General features: G+C 40.4%; 1 protein-coding gene across 28 annotated transcripts in view; it reads right to left on the bottom strand.

Annotated features, from left to right (window-relative positions):
- The window catches only part of LOC144314033 (uncharacterized), a 287,113-nt gene that overhangs the window by 220,610 nt on the left and 44,818 nt on the right, over positions 1–21,685 (bottom strand). For 20 of the 28 annotated variants that reach the window (XR_013379677.1, XR_013379688.1, XR_013379682.1 and 17 more), the window contains exon 1: positions 13,332–13,372. The exons of 3 other annotated variants lie outside the window; for them this stretch is intronic. The gene's annotated coding sequence lies outside the window, so the exon portion shown is untranslated. Of the gene's footprint in view, positions 1–13,271; positions 13,373–21,685 lie in introns of those variants that run through there. 5 more of the 28 variants (XR_013379679.1, XR_013379684.1, XR_013379680.1 and 2 more) reach the window with 4 other exon arrangements.

Genomic DNA, 21,685 nt, shown 5'->3' with positions numbered 1-21,685 from the left:
GCTCAAATAAATTAAGTAGTTGCCAAATGTCACCAAATAAGCAAGTATTAAGACCAGGATTTTGAACCCACCAAGTCTGACTCCATAACTCAAGCTCTTCAGATTCTCTAGGGTGATAGTAGGGAATGGAGAGAGGGAATGGGAAACAAATAACTGAATGCACTGTGACTACAGAGTTCCCTACAAGAAAATATTGTGAAGGGCAGCCCAGGTGGCTCAGCAGTTTAGCACCGCCTTCAGCCCAGGGCATGATCCTGGAGACCCAGGATGGAGTCCCATGTCATGCTTCCTACATGGAGACTGTTTCTCCCTCTGCTTGTGTCTCTGCCGTGCTCTCTCTCTCTCTCTCTCTCTCATGAATAAATAAATAAAATCTTTAAAAAAAAAAAGAATATATCATGAAGAACAATATGAAGGGACTTGAAAGGGCCAACTGTCACTTAAGGTTGGCTCAGAGGTTCTGGAGGTGGGAATGAATAAGGCTTTGAATAGTAAGTAGGTGCTTACCAGATATTCAGAGTCATGGGCTGGGATGGGGGCAATGGGAAAGGAGAAGAACCCAAGGTAGACAAAAAGTCCTGAGCATGAAAAAACACAGCATGTTAGAAGAGCTGCATGTTCCATGGGCAGAAGTAGAGCATGGAGCACATGGGACACAGGCAGAGGGGAAGATGTCAAAGTTGGCCAGGGCTGGCTGTCCATGAGGACTGAAAGTCACACTTAAGGAAGATGTATTTTATCCCTGGATAAAGGTTGAGGCAGGCCTGGATGTGGACAAGAGATGGTAAAGAGAAAGAAAGAACCAACCCAGATGAAGAGGGGATGAGACCTAAGGAAGGGGGAAGGTGGGGAGACTGCTGGAAAGGTCCAGACATGAGATGAGGGGGCCAGAAAGGAAAGATCAGCAGAAAAAATGGAGAAAGACACTGATTAGGACAACATTTAAGCAGCATTGATTAGGAAGGAAACTAGCCCTTGAAGAGCCTGGGTGCTGAAGCAGGGCTGGGTTAGACACATGTAATCTCATTTAAACCTGTGAGCAGCCCTTCAAGGTAGGATCCATCATCCCACTTGCATAGTGTGGACACAGAGGCTCCACAAAGTTAAGGAGCTCACTCAGGCACGGGCTGATAGGGAAGCAGAGCCAAGACTGGAATCTAAGTTTGTTTCAAGGCAAAGCATACTTCCTTCTCTTCTAGATGTGGAAGGAACTTAAGAGGGAAAGAGGCTATGCATGAGGCTTAGGTTTCCTTTTCAGGAGATCAGATGAACGGTAAGGCCATTTTCTGAGATATACCTGAGGAAGGGTGTAGTGAAGGATGGAAGGACGAGAGACTCTGAACTTGGCACACATGATGAGATATCCTGGTGATGCCATTCAGTAGATGACCAGAAATACCAAAGACACTGTATTGGGAATATAGAATCAACCTTCAGGTTGAAGCCATGGGGGGAGACGAAATCAGAGAGTGAGCATAAAGAGAGTCGGGTGTGGAACTACATGGAACACAAACTTTGAAGGTGCTAACAAAAGAACAGAAGCCAGATATGGAGCCTGAGAATGAATGTCTAAGAGAAAGAAGACCCTAAGAGGGGTAAGGCCCAGGAAGGATTCCAGAGAGGAAAGGACTTTGAGAAGAGCAAAGTTATTAACAGAGTCTAATGCAGCAAAGAATTGAGGTAGGAAAACAAACAATCCCTGAATGTAGCAACTGAAATGTCACCAGTAACCATGGTGAAAACTTGGCTTTATTAAAGTCAGGACAATGGAGATGGTGGAGATGTTGGGAAAAAAAGTCTACAGCAGAGCTCGCCTATGTAAAGCACAGATGGAGCAAGGTAGTTTGAGGAAACGCAAGGATTCAGGAGTCTGCTGCTGCTTTGTTTTAACATGTGAGACAAGAACATACAGGTAGCAGGTAAGAAGTCAATAGAGAGGGAGCACCTAAATCAGTATGAGAGACCAGTCACCTGGAAAGGGGAGGGAGAAAAAGAACTGAGAACATTAAAATAAGACACAAAAATGTATTTTAAAACTATAATTAATCAAGGTACTAGGATATTTTAATTAACTGCCATAGAGGAACTGCCATACAGAGTAAGAGAATATAAATGAGAGCCCAGGGAAAGACCTGAAGATGGGTGTTTATGTATCTATGAATTTAGTAAAGAAAAAAGTGATGCTATTTCAAATGAGGTGAGAAAAGTTTATTCAAGATAGTTTAATTTCATGTGGTTAATTATTTCAGGGAAAACTTAGATTATTACATCTTATAATGAACCAGAACATATTCCAGATGGATTAAATGTTTAAATCTATGACATGAAACTATACAAGACATTATCAAAAAAACATATATGGAAATATTAATATAATCTTGAATGGGGGTGGTCTTTCTAAATGGATTAGTATGTCCCAGTTGAGCCTGAAGACGGATTCAGTTTGGCTCTATTTAGTAAACAGTGGGCTAGTGCAGCTGGCGTGGGTTGGGAGATAAGTATGTATTTTGTGACTTGATTTGCTTGGAGGTCAAAGGGCCTTCAGGGAGGAGCTGCACACCAATCACAAGAAGTAGGGGGTGAGGCAGCAGGAAGGAATCAATAGACACATATTGACTAAAATGGACAGGGCACTATGGGAAGAGACTCCTGGCTGGCTTCCTGGACCAGATCTGAGCTCTCCTGAAAGGAGGGACAGTTCTATCAGGAACACAGGATGGTCACAGCACAGTGAGCCCTGGAAAAACCACCTGGGCATGCAGAAGGCCTTCTGGACTTGAGAGCAGAAGGACTCAAGTTTCCATGGAAGCTTCCAGGTAAGGGCAGTAATGAGTTGTTAAAGTCTGCCACTCTTGAGGAGTCAAGTGCAGAACATGTAGCAGTAGAACTCATGATCACCTCCTCCCCTGCTAAATACTTCCGTGTTTGCATAAGGCTTGTCCCACAAGTAGTAAGCTGATTAAGAAATGATTCAGAGGAGGCTTCTGACAAGACAGTGGTGATAGCATAGTCTTTGCATCTCTCTGAATTACCACATAAAAATAGAGGCATGAGCCCAGCAAAACCAAAAAAGCATGGAAGATATTTACAAAAAACTAGGTGAGACAGATTAAATATGGTGACCACTTCTTGGGCAGTCCTTCCATGGAGAGCTGGAATCTCTCTTTCTACCCTGTGGATCTGGGCTGGCCTTATGCCTTGCTTGAACAATCGAATGTTGCAGAAGCGACAGTGCATGACTCTTGAGCCTCAGCCTTGGAGGACTGAAAATCTGCTGCCTGGTAAACAACCTAGCTCACCTCCCTAATGATGACACAACTCCTTGAGTTAATAGATACATATTTTATTAAGTTACTTCTAATGATGATAAGGAACCAATTCATTATTGTTAAAAAACTTGATAAAGGGAAAGTATTTATACTGATTTTCCTATATAAACTGCCACTGTATAAATAGTAGATAAGGCAAAGCAACCTATTATAATAGAAGTATTTCCGGGGGCACCTGGCTGGCTCAATCACATCTCACAGTTGTGATTTCAAGTCCCATGCTGGGTGTAGAGATTTCTTTAAAAAAAAAATAAAATAAAATCTTTAAAATAAAGTATTTCAGCAAATAATTTTTTTAAAATTAGAACATATCACCACATATTACCCCAATGAATTAAGATCTAGACAAGAAGTATCAATAGCTGCTAACATTACTGAAAAAGAGAGAGAGACGACAGACATTATGTGTCTCCTGATGAAAGAACACAGCGCCACTTATAGTCTTGCCAAAGGGATCGAAGAGGAGTTTCATCAAGCCTCTGAATCAGTTGCCAATTTGCAGGAAACACACAGGACAAAGGAACATGCTGAGGAAATAGATGATGGGATTGCAATCAACCAAATCCAGACTCTGGGAAACTCCACAGATCAAGTACTTTAAATGACAAGAAATGTGTAAAGGGTCTTAGAAGAAAGACACACACACACACACACACACACACACACGTCTTGGAGGAAACATATATATTTATATTTACATATTTTGTTTATATGTTATATATTATGACATATTTCTATATAAAAATAAAAATATATAAAATATATAGATATATCATAAAAACTGTAAGTACTAAGCTGTGATGTCTAGGTATATGTACTTAGGAGATAAAACTATAATAAATAGAAAGTGAATACTATAAAGTCAGGATAACTGGTGCTTTTGAGGGGATGAAGGGCATCTAATCAGGATGGAGCAGCAGGGGGTGCTTCTAGAATGGGGAGCACATTTTTAGTTGCTGAACTGGGTGGTATCAGTCTTAGAATAAGTATATCAAACTATACATTTGTTTTGTGAGATCTTCTATTTCTGGTTGTTTACAATAAAAATTAAATAAATTAAATAAAAAACTAATTCCAAAAAGCAGGCTGTGAGAGAATAAAGAGTAATAGGTACAGAAGGCTTCTCTTTTCCCATCTTTTTTTTTTTTTTTAATTTATTTATGATAGTCACAGAGAGAGAGAGAGAGGCAGAGACACAGGCAGAGGGAGAAGCAGGCTCCATGCACCAGGAGCCCAATGTGGGATTCGATCCTGGGTCTATAGGATCGCACCCTGGGCCAAAGGCAGGCGCCAAACCACTGCGCCACCGAGGGATCCCCTCTTTTCCCATCTTTTATGGTTGGAGAGGACTCTGCTAGAGAGCAAACAATATGGGCTGTTTAGAATGGATTTTGCATTATGGAAGTTGTCTTTTGGAGGGCATGTTTTAGAAACCAATTAAGGACATGAATCAGGTAAACAGATACAGTCAAAGGCTTGCAAGACTATGTAAGACATTTGCAGAAGTATACTGTGAAAGAAAGAAATATGGGTATGATTTATATTATTTTACGTAGATGTTCATGTTTGTATATTCCTTATCTCATTGTTACACAATGAACATATACTGATTTTGGTAAAAAACAAATAAAGCAATTATTTTTCATTTTTAACAGAATAACAGCAGTAAATAGAACATTCCTCTAGGTTTAGGATCTTCCAGAAAAGGGGGCCTTATGGACCCAGCCTCTGTAGCAGCTCTGGAAATTAAGCCTATCACACTTCAAGCCCAGCCCTTAAGATCATCCCATTCACACCCCTTGCTTAGGTAGGTACACAACCACCAAGAAACCTTCAGGTTATCATTTGGTCCCATGTTATTTTCTTGCAGGGAGAGAAGGCACTGAATGGCTAACATGAGTTTTCTTGTATGTCTGATAATAATATTTCTGACTGTCAATTAAATTTTAAAGTAGTTATAGAGGGATTGGCTTAGGTCAAGAAGATGAACACAACTTTCTCTGAAAACCACAAAAAGGTAAGTATGAATGATGAGTTTATTCCTTTATGGTTTAATATCCCTGGTTTCTTGGTCCCCTCAACAGTAGGTGAGTCATCTGTTGAGGCAGAAGAAGGCTGGAACAGCTGCAAAAAGTCAATGAGAAAGGGGGCACCTGGGTGGCTCAGTAGGTTAAGCTTAAGACTCTTGATTTTGGCTCAGGTCATGACCTCAGGTTCTTGGGATTGACCCCCCACATTGGGCTCCTTGCTCAGCGAGGAGTCTGTTCCAGGATTCTCCCTCTGCCTCTCCCCCCATGTGCGTGTGCACATGCACTCTCTGTATCTCTCAAATAAAGTTTTTTTAAAAAGGCATTGAGAAAGAACTGAACCCAAGGCAGATGGAGGGATTACTTCCCAACCCTCCAGGCCTACTGCGGCACACCTCTGCAGCCCGGCAGATCACTAAAAAGGCTCCCAAATCTGAAATCCCAGTTCAGGTTAAACTAGAAAGGTGGCCTTAGAAAGGCCACCCTCATCCAGCTTAAATACTCACCTGTATTTTTTCCCTAGTATGTTTCAAATTTAAATCTTTAGTTATTTTAGAATTTATTTAGATTCATCATATAAACCAGGAATCTAATTTTATTTTGTTTTTCCAAGTATGAGTCAATTCTGTCAATATCATTTAACTAACCTATTCTTTCCCTACTGGTTTAAATGCTGCCATTGACAGGACTGGCTACACGGGAACAGGAGACTAACTCTAATGTGGAGAGGATGCTTCCACATCTTTAGGTCAAAGTCTGTTGTGGCTTCAAGGCAGAGGACCAAAGCCTTGACTCCAAAACTTGACAAAGCTCATGGTGGCTCATTACCAAAGCGTGTGCACAGCCACCAGCTTACTCTCCCCCATCAGGAACTGACAACTGGTTGATCAAAACAAGAACTCTGAAATCAGACAACCTGAGTTTGAATCCTGGCTGACTCTTCACTTAGCCAAGTGACATTGGTTACAATACTTCAGCTTTCTGTATCTCAGTCTCTCCCTCTGTAAAATGGGGATAATAGACGTACGTACTACACGGGCAGCTGTGAGAATCAAATGAGATAAGGCATTTAAAGTGCCTAAGTCACAGAGTGCCTGGGTGGCTCAGTGGTTAAGCGACTACCTTTGGCTCAGGTTGTGATCCCAAGGTCCTGAGATCAAGTCCTGTATCAGGCTCCCTGCAGGAAGCCTGCTTTTCCCTCTCCCTATGTCTCTGCCTCTCTCCGTGTGTCTCATGAATAATTGTTGTTGTTTTTTAAAGTGGCTGAATGATAATAACAACAGTGGAATGACTTCTTTATCATCATTGTTGGTGATTTCATCATTCTCATCATCAACATCTAGATGGCCTTATGAGGAACTGCAACGAACTCATATTCTTTGTTGATTCATTCAGCAACTCCCATTGAACATTCATTATGCTTCGGCAATCATTCTAGCAGTAAACAATAAGGACAAGATCCCTACCTCCTCAGAATTTACATACCACTGGGGGAAAATGGTTCAACCAATGGCTAAACAAGAAAATGTTTGGGAATGTGAACAGTCCTACAGTGAAAAAGACCGAGAAGGCCTCACTGAGGAGGCAAATTCTAAGGTTCAACCCAAATGAGAAGGAATCAATCAGTAGTGTGTTGTTTTTCAAGTAAATGGAGTTTTTCTATATATCTTACTGTTTTTAATATAAGTTTTTCTTTAAATATCAGTTAATATACAGTGTAATATTAGTTTCAGATGTACAATATAGGGATTCAACACTTCCATACATCATTGGTATTCATCACAAATGCCCTCCTTAATCCCCATCACCTATTCAACTCATCCCCCAACCACCTCCCATCTGGTAACCATCAGTTTGTTCTCTATAGTTAAGATAGTCTGTTTCTTGGTTTGCCCCTCTCTTTTTCTTTTCCCTTATTTGTTTTGTTTCTTAAATTCCACATGAATGAAATCATATGGCATTTTTCTCTGACTTGTTTCACTTAGCATAATACTCTCCAACTCCATTCATCTTGCAGCAAATGGCAAGATTTCATTCTTTTTGATGGCGGAGTAATATTCTGTTGTATATATATCTTCTTTATCCATTCATCAGTTGATGGAAACTTGGGCTGTTTCCTCAATTTGACTTACTGCTTTTAATTTCTAGTTCAATTCCATGGTAATCAGAAAATATGCTCCATATAATTTCATTCCTTGTAAATTTATTGAGATTTGTTTTATGGCCCAAGAGATGATCTATCTTGATGAACATATTATATGCACTTGAAAACAATGCGTATTCTGCAGTTATTGCACAGAACTGTAAAAATTCTAGACCAAGTGGTTGATAGTGTTATTTGTAGCTTCTCTTTTTACCTGTATTTTTGTCTAGTTGCTCTATTCACTGGTGACAGTGTTAACATTCTAATTATGATGGATATGCCTTTCTCTCCCTTTAACTCTGTCAATTTTTGCTTCATGTATTTTGAAGTTCTGTTATTAGAAGCATGCATGCTTATGATCGCTCAGTTATGAATGAACCATTTTCACACTATATGTTTCCTTGATCACATTGTCTTCAAGTCTACTTTATCTAATATCAATATAGCCAATCCAGCCATCTTATGTTCAGTATTTGAATGTTACATATTAATCTGTTCACTTTCAATCTATCTCTCCTTACATTTAAAATGGGTTGCTTAAAAAAAAAAAATGGGTTGCTTACAGATAGCATAGGGTTGGATTTTGTATTTTTATACAGTTTGTTAATCTGTAATTCTAATCAGACTCTTTACTATATTAGCATTTAATATGATTATTCATGTGATTGGATTTAGGTCTCTTCTTTGGATTAATCAAGTATTTTGTAGAGCTCCATTTTAATGTATCTATTAGCTTTTTAGGTAAGCCTCTGCTTTTGTTTTGTTTTGTTTTGTTTTAGTAGTTGCTCTAGAGATTATAATATACATCTGTAACATTCCATAGTCTACTTAAAGTTACTATTTTAACATTTCATGTACATGTCCAAACCTTGCAACAGAACAGGTCCATTTTCTTCACTCCCATTCTTTATACTAAAGTTTTTATACATGTTAGACATTCATAGACCCTGGAACACAATGTTATAATTTTTCCTTTAAACTGTCACATATGTTTTAAAAGACTTCTAAGAAAAAATCCTTTCCTATTTAAAAACACATTTACCATATCCAGTGTTCTTCATCCCTTCCTGAAGATCTAGATTTCCCTCTGGGATCATTTCCTTTCAGGCTGAACATTTTCCTCTAGTATTTCTTGTGATGGGAAAAGCTGGCAATGAATTCTCCTATCTTTTGCTTATCTGAAAATGTCCCCTCCCTAACTCCTTCAATCTTAAAGGGTATTTTCGGTTAATTGTTTTCTTTCAGCAGTTAAAGAAAAAGGTACACTGTTTTTAGGTTTCTAGAGATTACAAAATCCACAGTCATTCATATCATCTCTCTCTCTCTCTCTCTCTCTCTCTCTCTCTCTCTCTTTCTCTCTGGCTACTATTAAGATTTACTCTTCATCTTCAGTCTTCTGTAGATTTATCATGCTTTGCTTGGCATAGCTGTCTTTGTATTTTTCCCTCTTCGGCTTCACTGGGTTTCATAAATTATTCAATGTATGGCTTTAACTCAATGTGGGACATTTTCAGCCATTATTTCTTCAAATATTTTCCTGTTCATTCTCTTTTCTCTACTTTAGGGACTCCAGTTAGACATATATTAGACCTTTTACTACTGTTGGTAGGTATTTATCCATAGGTACTGTTCTGTTTTTAAGACTTTTCCTCTCTATTCTTCAGCTTGGATGATTTCTATTAATCTCTCTTCAAGTATATAAACTCTTTGATTTGTTATGTTCAATTTTCTGTTAAGCTTATCCAGTAATTTTTTCTTTCTCCAGATACTGTATTTTTCAGTTCACAAATGTCCTTTTGGTCCTTTTTTTTTTTTTTTTTAATTTATGATAGTCACAGAGAGAGAGAGAGAGGCAGAGACACAGGCAGAGGGAGAAGCAGGCTCCATGCACCCGGAGCCTGATGTGGGATTCGATCCCGGGTCTCCAGGATTGTGCCCTGGGCCAAGGGCAGGCGCCAAACTGCTGCGCCACCCAGGGATCCCTGGTTCTTTTTATAGTTTCTCTTCCTCTGCTGCAATTTCCATTTGCTCACTGATTGTGAGAATATTCTCCATTATGTACTTGAACATAGTTATAATAGCTGCTTTAGAATCCTTGTCTCCTTAAATCAACATATGGTAATCTAGTAATGGGTATCCAAAGATTACCTTTGCTTGGGTATAAGTCATACTATTCAGATTCTTCATATATCTAGTAATTTTGTATTGTGTCTTATACAGTGAGTGATGTGTTGTAGAGCCTCTAGACTCTACAATATTTCTCCAAGTAATGTTCATTATGTTATCTTATTGTAGTTTTGGCAGGCCAATTGACTTAATTAACTTGAAACTCCAAGTTCTGTTTCCTCTGCAGTGCATGGCAGCTGAAAACTCTGTTGAGTTCTGTCAACATTACTCTCAGTTACATGGAGTCTACCCCAAGCAACCATAATTCAGAGATCATCCAGAATTCTAGGCAATCCCTCTTGGCTCTACACCATTTTTTTAAGTGTAGAGTCCTTCCTAGTTGTGTCTGCTTTTGATCACTTGCCGGTCCCTCCAGGTAGTTATCCACTTTTTCCAGAGTTCATAGTTGTTATCTCCATGAAGGTTAATCTGATAGGAATTAGCTAAATATTACTGGAAGTAGTCCAGTGAAAATTTTTTAAGGGGAATTTTAAGAACTTATCTTAAAGAGATCATTTTGGCTGCTATGTAGGGTAATGAATTGTAGAAGGAATCAAAAGTAGAAGCAAGGAAACCAGTTATGAGGCCACATTAATGGTCTATGAAAGAGCTAGGGGGCTTGTACTAGGATGGGAGAAGAAAAGGAGAGAACAGAATTTGCTGAAGGATTAGATGTGGTGAGTGAAATAAAGAAAAAACACTAGGGTGATCCCTACCTAGGTTTGTAGCTTGAGCATTTGGGTAAATAATGATGTCTCTTAATGAAATGAAGGAGATTCAGAAAGAAGCAGTTTGGGGGTGGGGCATATTAAGACATATTAAGTGCCCACTAATTACCTAAGAAAAAGTATCAAGGAGGACACAAGTTCAAAGCAGAGATTAGAGCTAAAGGTATAGATTTCTAGTCTTCAGTTTATATAGGATATACAACACAATGAGATCAAATAAGCTCACTTAAGGAAAGTAAAAATGAGGAGAGGTGGTTGCTGGAAAAAGCCCTCAGACTTTCCAAAACTTAGATATTGAGCAGAAAAGAGGCCAGAAACAAGAAAGCCAAGATGTATGCAATAAGCTAGGAGAAAAATCCTAAAGGAAAAACATTGCTTTGAGAAGGAACAAAGAATTGAATGCTGCTGTGAATTTGACAAATTAAAGACAGAACATCTTTTAGATCTAGCAGTGTGGAAAGGCATCAGTGAAGAAGGTCCTAAAGACAGTGCAGACAGAGAAAACTGAAGTGGGGGAGGAGGCAAAATGGTGATTATGGAGAATCCTTGTGGAAGCTGCATTGTGAATGGGAAAGAAATAAAGCAGTGGCTGAAGGGCAATGTGAGTCAAAGTTTTTCTGTTTAATTGGAGTTACAAGAAATGATTGTATACTAATAGGGAAAATCCACTTGTCTTTTCCGTATGAGCAATGATGGATTCAAATGTAGCCTGCCTGTTACTGGCTTCCCTTTTCATTCTCCACATCCCCAAAGAAGGGGAGAGGACTTATCTGTATTAAAGACAATGAAATGTATCCTCTCCCTCTCTCTGAGGATGTAGAGAAGGAAACTATTTTAACTATGTAGTTATCAATGGGAACAAGATCCCACTGTTAGGTGACCATCAGTAGGGACTCTGAGGTCATTAATAGCAACAATCCTACATTCAATAGTGTGAACATTCTAACCTTTATAAATGTAGGAAAGCCCCAGCATATTAAGGGTATTTCTGGGGGATGATATGGTCAATCAATTCTTTTTTTATTTTTTTATTTTTTATTTTTTTTTCAATCAATTCTTTTAATGATGAATTATACAGCTTGTTCCTATCATCCTAAGAGGAGCAATGCAGTTTTATTGTAAGAATATATACTTTGGTATCACTCAGGCCTAAGTTCAAGTCCTGGTTCTGCCTCTTCCTAATGCTGTATCTATTTTCAAAATAATAAATAGAGATTACTAGCCAAATATTTGTGTGTTTTCTAGACCTCATTAATACCATTAGTACATCTGGCTTTCCATTTTTGTGCTCCATGACTGCTCCGGTAATATGAACTGTAACCACTTTAAAATCTACCTCAGCATTGGAAAACTCTGAGGACAGGGAACCTGAGCCCTGCACTTAATATTTGCATTGCGGATGTGAAGATAGTCCACACCTCCAAGGGTTTCCGGCCACCAGGGATCACTAAATTGCATAAACAGCTGTCCGTGCAAAGTCCAGGAGGTTAATAATGAACAACTCTATTTTATCTGTGGCTAGGGAGGTGGACTCAGTGTTGTCAACACCAAGCAAACACACGGCAAAGCATTTCCCAAGAGAGATCCAGAGAGATAAGTCAGAGAGAAATGCACCTGTTAGAAAGATTACCCTTTTCCTGGGATTTCCTACTGGTTTTCCAACAACTGGTCATATCTGTCTGTCCACATGAGTCACTATTTTCCCCTCTGCCTTACTTATCTGAGCTAACAATACTCAGAACAAAGACAAAAATTATATTTCCCCATGAAACCTATTGAAGGACAGGGCATCCTTCACATCAATGTAAGGATCAGATTCCCCATCAAAAGTCAAAAGAAAAGCTCTGAGAATGGTAACATTTGATGTCTAGAAATTATATTGAGGGCCATTTATTCAAAGATTACATTTCCATTGTTCTCATTTTGGGATCTAGAATTTGCCTGAAAATGAAGCAACGCGGAGGATAGATGTTTCCTGATGATTTGCGTATATTTGGCATGCTAACCTGACATCAAAACCATCAGAGTATCAAAACTAATAGTATACTTCAGAATGAAAAAGACAAAATAGTGTCTCTCTCACAGGTAAAAAAATAAATATTCCAGGTAAGGCTTTTGAGTTTTCATCTAGTTTTACACTCTGTCCCAGGAAATGGAGCTCCCATACTTTCATGTTAAAAAACATTCCTTCTCTGGCCTCTGTAACATTTGAAATTAGCAGACAAGTCTTTGTTACCATCAGCAACTCATCCACATTGCCTTCCACAACATACATGCCAGTTTGAGAAACTCAATCTTCCTGCTTCTAAAACATAAAAAGCTGCCTCGGCCCCATGGTGCCAAGGAGTCTAGGTATCCCAAGAAAGGGCTTAGATCATAGGCCACCCAGCCCCTCCCCTGGGAAGGGTCTGCTGACAGCAGCAATGGAAACCACCACCAAGGGTGGAGGCTTGTGGGTGAATTATTATTATTTTAAATTGTATTCCAGATTGTAAAACTCCTTCTAGGTCTCCAACCAGAGCAAACAGCACAGATTCTGCAGGAAACAGCAAAATTGCACAGGGAGGAGTTAATAGCATGAAATATGCATGATGGCCAAATTGAGCAGAAAACTGGCATGTGCTATGGATATTTAGGCTTTCTGGACTCCTAGCAGTTCATTTTTACCAGTCTAAGAAATATTATCTGGCTCCCTCAGGAAAATTAAAGCGCCCACAACAATCATAGAAGACTGAGGATTGGGATTCTTCCCATTTTCATCAAAGGAGTGGGTTGAGACCCTTTAACAGGTAAGTGTGTATGTGTGTAAAAGAGAGAAAGTATAATATTTAAATTATGTCCCTGGAAGATATGAATTATGGAGAAGGAAAAACCATACCTCCCAGTACTAAGGGTAGAGTTTCTCGGTGTCTCTACAAAGCACCTGCAGCAAACTTACCCTGCCCATTTGTTTAAAATGCAGATTCATGGGCTCCTGGCCCCTTAGATTCTAATTCTAATTCTAATCTAACAAAGAGAGATTCTCACCTCTCATCTGAGGGGAGTCCTGGGAATCTGTATTTTCCATACACTCCCCTAACATACCCTAACACACCCTAGAGTTTAGAATCACTAGCACAGGGTCTGAGAAGAACAATTGCAGGGTAGAGCCTCACAGAATAAAACAGATTTCCTTCATCCCTATTTGCAAGTAGGGCAAAATTACTGCACAGCACCTATTAGGGATATATAATAAAGGTGGGACGGTTCAAAACATGGGGGCAAGATGACTGGTCATCCACGTGAAAAAATTAAAACTCCACTCCTAACTCAGCATACACAAAATTAATTTTAGGTAAAAGAACAATCTAAATGTAAAATATCAGCAATCCTTTAGCATTCTAAGGAAAGAAAAAGAGATTTTTTTTTCTTAGTGATATGTAAACATTTTTTTGAACAAGCTATAAAAAGCACAAAGTATAAGGAATGACTTATCAATTGGGCTACATGAAATTTTAAAATTCTTCATACCTGAAAGACTCAAAATATAAAAGATAAGCAATGAAATGGAGAAGTTATTTGGAACACTCAGATCTGATAGAAGATTACTAATCCATACTTCAGAAAGAATTTCTACAAATTCGTAGAAAATAAATAACCCGATATAGAGATGGACAAAGGATACAATTTTCACTGAAAAGAAAGCCCAAATGCCCAGTAAACAAATGAAAAGATGTTTAATGTTACTAACATCCCAGGAAATGCAAATATTTAAAAAATTAGATAATATATTCATACCCATCAGATTGGGAAAAAAATTTTTAAATCTGATGAAATTATGTATTTGTGAGAGTATTAAGAATGACAGCTCTTGTATACGGCCAGGGGCTCTATAAATTCATTTCATTGGTTTGGAGAGCAATTTCTTAATCTCTAGTTAATTTTAGGAGGTACACAGTACCTTCTGACCTATCAATTCTACTTCTAAATACATAACAGGAAATTTCATATGTGAAAATGTTCGCTTCAGCCATGTTAAAAATTACATGTAACAAATTAGAAAATAAGGAGAATATTTTCCTTAAAGGCCAAAATATCCATTAATAGAGTAGTGAATAAACAAGTGGTGCTATATTCATATAGTGAATTATTACCAGCAGATAAAATGAGATAGGTCTTATTGAATTAACAGGGGTAAACCTCCAATACACAATGTCAAAATAAAAGCGTATCTCAAAAAGCTATGTAGAAAATAATACCATTTGAGTAAATTATTAAAATAGAAATGGTAATATATATTGTTACATGAACAATTAGATATAACGGAAGGTATAAAACATGCATGCGAAAGATGCACTTCAACTTTCCCTTAATGGTTTCCTTCTGGAGAAGGAGGGGAAGGACTTTAGCTGTAATGTTTCACAATCTTAAAAAAATAATGATCTGAAGAGAATATAACAAAATGTAAACACGTGCTCATCTGAGTGGTGAGTAAACAGGTGTCTGTTATATTACTTGTGTAGGCTTAAGTATTTCCTAAGTACAAGAAAAAATAAAAACAAAACCAATTATCAACCACAAAGATGTGACTAGGTTAGGTAAGACTAGGTTAGGTGAGTCCATTATGGTCCAGTGATATAGAGATAACTCGAAAAAAGGAAGTGTAGGACACTAGTCTTTTCAAAGGAACATGGTGGGAATGAAGAAATAAAAAAGATTTTTCCAAAGGCTAACTGCTACAGGAATTGATTAAAGGAAAATAAAAGTAGTAGTGTTTACTCATGGATCAAAGAAAGGAAATGCAGACAACCACATATATAAAATGCTGTCTTTTTTTTTTTTTTAAAGATTTTATTTATGTTTCATGAGAGACACAGAGAGAGAGGCAGAGACACAGGCAGAGGGAGAAGCAGGCTCCATGCAGGGAGCCTGACATGGGACTCGATCCCGGGAATTCAGGATCATGCCCCGGGCCAAAGGCAGGTGCTCAACCACTGAGCCACCCGGGGATCCCAAAATGCTGTCTGGATACCAAATGTTTTTAGCAGATAGAACATAATGTGGTTTTACGACTTCTTATTAAATTTGTTATGAAAATAGCACCAAAGAAACCAAAGAGATGAGATAGTGTGAAATCCAGAAAACTAAGGTATCTTTTGTGATATTCTGAAATAATACATTTGGTCAGAAGTTTGTCTCCCAACAAATCATGTTCTGAGACTCAGAGGACTTAATCACAGACAAAAAGTTTTCCTTGAAGTCACAGCCAAAGGGCAAGCAGGTTCACAAGGGTCTATCCTTCCCTGGATAACTGAGAATGAACATGATTAGGATGGAGTGACATGATACTTGGGGAAAAGGGAATTCTGGATTAGAATCTAGTACCTAGTAGATGCTCAGTGCACATATGTTGAACTCACAGAACTGTCTCAATAAACAGAGGAGAGAAAAAAAAAAACAGAGGAGAACCATTGCAAAGCAGCAATGTGACATCTTATCTTTCAGTGAAATTCTAACATCATCAACCATATATACTTTTCCACTTTATCTTCCTCTTTAACTTCAGTTTTTATCCCTTTTCCTCCGTGTTCCTGTTACCCTCTACTTCTGCTTTTGTTAACTTGGCCCCAGGGTTATTTCTTCAGGTTTCTAAGCCTCCCATTGGCTGATGGAGTGATTGGTGCTTTGAAAAGTACTGTAGTGAGAAAAGCCTTTCATTTTGCAAAAGAACTTGTCACGTCAACCCAGAATCCACTATTTCATGCAGGTATCCCTAGAAGCCAGGTGTGTCAGGGGAAGTTAGGCCCCTCCCCTGTCCCAGTGTATGAATTTTTATTAATCAAACTAAATATGATAGCATTCCTCTTGCCAGTGACTGTAACAGGAATGAACAGTGTTGCAAGTCTAGCCAATGAGATCGGAGGAAAGTCTGCAGAGAAACTCATTTAGTCCCTAAAAATGGAAGAGACAGGTTTGTTCCCTTTCCCTGTTTTTCAAATTGATCTTGTTAATTGATATCTTAGAGACTGTAGCCATCCTGTGACATGAGGACAAACCTAAGGGGAAAAGCCATACATGCAGAATGGCAGAATGGAAAGATAGGAGGAATCTGAGTCCTGGATACTCTTGTTAATCAACCCTGGAAGTGCCCTACCCCAGGATTTCTTGTTAAGGGAGCTAGTCTATGTCCTAAAAATTTAGGCAAATTTTAATTGAGTATTCTTTTTTTTTTTTTTTTTTAAGATTTATTTACCCATTAGAGACACACAGAGAGAGAAAGGCAGAGACACAGGTAGAAGGAGAGAAGCAGGCTCCATGCAGGCAGCCCGACATGGGACTTGAACCCAGGACTCCAGGATCACGCCCCCGGCCAAAGGCAGGTGCGAAACCCCTGAGTCACCCAGGCGTCCCTTAATTGAGTATTCTGTTTCTTGTAGCAGAAACTTTCCTAATAATGACTCCTTATCCCAAAGGGTGTTTATCACATTCTATTAGGTAAGATCTCAGCCCCAAGCATCTCTGTGACACTTTTGTCACATCCTTTATAACTGGGGTCACTGGGTCCCAAGAGAAATTCGTTACTTGAGGATCAGCAATCTCTCCTCCCAAGCAGCATTTCAGAGGGCCCACAATTCTGGGAAACATGTGTTCACACTACAAATGTTTGAGTACCACCTCAAAACCAGGCCCTATCTTAGAAGTTGGGAATTACGGGGGTGTACAAGAACATCATGATGGTCGTTCCTGGGGAGGTTACATTTGAGGGTGAGAAGCAACAAATAAATAATAAATAAGTCAACAAATAAGATGACTCCAGACGGTGGTAAGTGCCACGCAGGAAAGGAACCAGAGGGCTGTGATCAACTGACTGGCCTGTCAGACAGGAGAGTGGCATAGGTGCCTTGAGAAAGTGACATCCGAGTGCAAATCAGAGATGGAGCCGGCACATGGGAATCTGAGGACAGTTTCCTAGGCAGAAGTAAAGACCTTATGGTAAGACCCTGGTTGGGGTTGGGGGAGATGAGCTTGGGGTGCTTCAGGAACAGAAAGAGCATGCAAGTGGCTGAAAAAGCATCAGAGAAGCAGAACCCTGGAAGACAGGGTCAGAGAAGTCTGCAATAACCAGGTCAGGTAGGGCCTTAAAGACTGTGGCAGGAGGTCTGGATGTTACTCCAAGTGCCAAGGAAAGCCACTGGTGTACTTGCAAGGAGGGCACGACAACCCATGATCCAATTATCAGGAGGTTCCACTGCAGTCTGCCCTCTGGTCTGATGGTACTGAGAAAGGCCATTTTATCTCTATCTCAATGGGGTGGAGCCCAAAATGAATCACAGTGCCCTGGGATGCAGCCTGAGCCAAGGGAGCCAAAGAAGGGGGCGGGTGATAGAGAGGCTCTGGCACTGGTGCTGCACGCAGAGTCCACCTGGGAAGCTGGCTCATGTCCACAAGGGAGATATGGTATCTGACATGTTAAACAGTCAACAAAACAAAACAAAACACCAAAGCCACTTCATTGATCTCACTGTTCTGTTGGAGGCCTCACAACAAGCAGCAAAACTTTCTTTTTAAAAAAAAGGGGGAAAAAAAGTAGGTCAGGGCTCTTCTGCTTGGTAGCTCACTGAGTGCTGGGCAAACTCCAAAAGCAACCGCTCCACTTGGAGCTCCCTGTTGAGCAATTTGAGTGATGTCAGTACGAAGGGCCTCTGAAAGCCGTATGGGCCCTGAACCTGACCTCACCCGTGGTTTTCCTGGTAACTTTTTAAAACCATGACTTCCTGCCCTGTGCTTTATTTATCCCACATGTTTGTTTTCTATACCATCTATTCCAAAACAGAGCTCCGTGTGAGTTTCCAGGTCACCGTGTCCCATCAGGGCAAACTCAACAGATGTGAAATGAGCTGGAAGGTAAAACAGGCCATCACTGCTGCTGCTGCTGAGCACAGGCTGCCACTGCTGAGCTGGGTTCCCGTGCCAGGGCCAGCCAGGGAAAGTCAGCGTGTGGGGTCTGTGCAGTCTGTCTTCCCCCTCAGAAGGACATCCTGCAGGCAGGGCATGTCCCCCCAGCCCCCGACCCCGTGCCTAAGAGCGTTCCTTGTCGACATATTCAATGTGAGTGTGGAGGTCATAGAGATGTCCACAGATTCCTGAGAAGCCTGCTTTAATTTCTTTTTACTTCTGAGGGCACCAGCAATTTCCTTCCATTTAATTCGTTCTTTGGGTCTCCTGGCAAGGTCTGCTGTTGTCACGGCAACGGGGACCAGCAAGGCTGCTCTCTGAGGTGAATGCACCCTGTGGCCCACTGCCCACTGGTCACGGCTCATCTCCAACAGCCCTGCCTGCCCCCCAGCAGCCTGGCACCACCGCAAGACCGAGAGCCCACAGGACTTTCAGACAAGATTGATGTCTCTTGTTCCTCCACCAGATCCCAGTAAATAATAATAATAATAATAAAGCCTCTTTAGAAAACCAAAGCCCAAATCTTTGAACTCAGTTTTGCTAAAACTAAAATTGATCTTTCATGCTTCTGAAACCACAAGCAGAAGCCTGGTTTTGGCTGTGGGCTGTTTTCTTTGACCTCTTCTGCCTAGGAAACTCATTCTTCAGCATCTTGTGAGGGTGGTTTGCTACTACAAGGCCTGAATCCATGATGGTGGTGGTAATGAACACAATGTTAATGGAAAGTACTAGAATGTAAGCATGAGCAAGGAAAAAGGCTTTCCTGGGTTCTTTATCCTTTATTATTATTTATTATTACTGTATTGCCAGTACCTAGAACCTACCATAAATCCTATCTGTTTTCCCAGGCACAGAAAATGAGCTTAGAAGATGAAGTGATTGGCTCATGTTCACATAGTAAGTGGCAGAACTGGAATTTCAATCCAGACAATCTAGACTGAAGTCCTTGCTCTTCACTTTACATTCATTCCTGAAATACATTTATTGACCATCTACTATGTGTCATGTGTGCTGGATGCTGCATAGCTAGAAACAAAAGGCACAAAGTTCCTCTCAAAGCTTGTGTGGGGATGAGGGTGCGGACAGGATGAGTAATTTGTCTAAGGTCACGCAACCGGGGAGCTGGGACTCGAACTCATGCATTTCTGACTCCAGAGCCTGACCTCTTCTCTCTCAAACAAAATGGGAGTCGCTGGCCTAGCTTCACTCTGTAAACTACAACTAGAAGATGAAAATGGGGAAGTGTGGTACACTGAAGCAGCTGTCCCCTTTACCTCTGACAAAGGTCTCTTGCCAGCAAGGTTTGCTTAGACTGCCTTGTGATGGAGCCAACTGGTCCACCATGAGGCAGAAGCAGAGACTCTTTCTACCTCTGCCATCAGGATGGCCCCAACTTTGGGTAAAACACCTTGTGGAGATGGTTTACATTGAAATCGCCCTTTCAGATTGTAAGCAGCCTGAGGCATCTGACTTAACTCTTCCAGCACCAGGGTCAGGTCTGCTCCTGTTTGCAGTGTAATAATCAGAATTCCACCTGGAGAACAAAACAACTTATTAAGTGAAACCAGACGTCACTCCCCAGGTCCAAGTATAAAAGCTCTGAGTGGTGCATCTGCACTTTCAATGAAGCAGAGATGTTGTGTCCTGGGACTTCCGACACCTAAAGACAAACACATTTGAGAGGATGAAGGTGCCAGAAAGGGCCGGATATGTGTTTTTAATTTTTTTTCTTCCTTGGATTAAAAAGAAAGAAAGAAAGAAAAGGAAAGAAGAAAAAGGTAGGTTACCCTGAATAAATGTGGTGTAATTTCCTTTTCTGAATTGAATTTAACTAGATCAATTGTGAAAGGAAAGGGAACAGAATGAAGGGGATAAAAGAAAGTAAGAAAAAGAAAAAGGGAAGGGTAGAAAAGAAGAAAGAGGGAGACAAAAGAGGGAAGTCCCTCCAGAAGAGGTAAAGAAAAATACGAAGTTGAAGTGGCAAGGGGATGAAGACAGAGGATGAGGAGAAAATGCAGGAGAGACTAAAATCAAAATGGGTAATCAATCAGAGGACAAGCGGGGAAGAAAGATGGTTATTTTCTGCATCAGTTTTCCAAATGCCTGTCCACCTGGGGCTCTGGCCACCCCCTCCCCTTAGCCATTGCTCAGGGGACTCTATCAGTCTACCGAAGAGGCAGGAGGCTATCGGTTTACAAGAAGAGAGGAAGCAGAGGAAGAGGAAAGAAAGCAGACAAATTACTAAATGAGGAAGCCAATTATCCAGTGCACCATACTTCAAGCTGTCAGTAGGCTGCTATTCCTCAGGCACCTTTGAGCAAAGTGGGACTTAGAACTCTAGAGTTTGCTGCCATCTGGCCTTTCCAATAAGATTGTCTATACAGACTTCCCCCTGGTCACATCGAACTGCCAGCAAGCTGAGTGAAATCTTTCCAGATCAGAGCCCACTGTTACAGTACCACTGGTTCATAGGATCACTAAAACAGAAGAGGCTTCCAAATAAAACTGCCCAGGAGCCATTTCGGTTTCCTATTTGTAAAAACAATGGGACTTACTTGGAGACTTCTTCTGACTTCCCTAACAGCAACAAACAAAAAGCCAAAAGCAGTCACTTGCTTTAGTCAAGAAGCCAGAGATGGTGCATGGTGAAAGATCTTTTGTGACTGCCAAAGGCTAGTACACAGAGGACAGTTCAGCCCACAAGCAGCTTAACTGATGGGGAATTCTTTATTTTCATAAAACCCTCACAAATGTTAATGCAGAACAAAGTAAACACCACCTCACCTAGCCACACAGGCTGACCAGGGCATAGCTGTCCAAGAGCGTTATGGGCATATTGTATGCCCCCCATACAATATGACGTGGGGAGGTGAGGGCAGAGAAGGTCAGACATCAAAATGTCTGGAAGAGGATCCTGTTAGTCTGTGGCAGGTTCCACTTTGCAAGAAATATGAGTTACAGAGAAAAGCTGGGGCATGGGGTGAACTGCAGCAGTATGGTTGTATAACATCACCATCCTAAGTAAGCAGCCAAACAAACTCCGGCAGTGGAGATGTCTGAAAAGTTTAAATTTATGATATATTTTCTTGTTCCCTGAATACAGTCATATGACATGTTGTTTGCTTCAATGGGAAGGAAAGCAAGAATCCCAAGAAAGAGAAAATGTCAGGTGTACAGTGATAAGGTTACCTGTGGGATAAAAGACGCAGACCTCTCAGTGATGACTACATCCTTACGTCCCTCTGAAAGCAGAAGCGGTACATCAGCCTCTCCCTCCACCAGCATGCTGCCTAATTCCAAAAAGGACTCTCTCTTTCTCCACAGAGAGTGATGACTGTAACTCTGGAAAACATTTAT

Source organism: Canis aureus, chromosome 5 (genome assembly GCF_053574225.1).
Source record: "Canis aureus isolate CA01 chromosome 5, VMU_Caureus_v.1.0, whole genome shotgun sequence".
NCBI lineage: Eukaryota > Metazoa > Chordata > Mammalia > Carnivora > Canidae > Canis > Canis aureus.
This window is presented reverse-complemented; position numbering and strand designations above follow the sequence as displayed.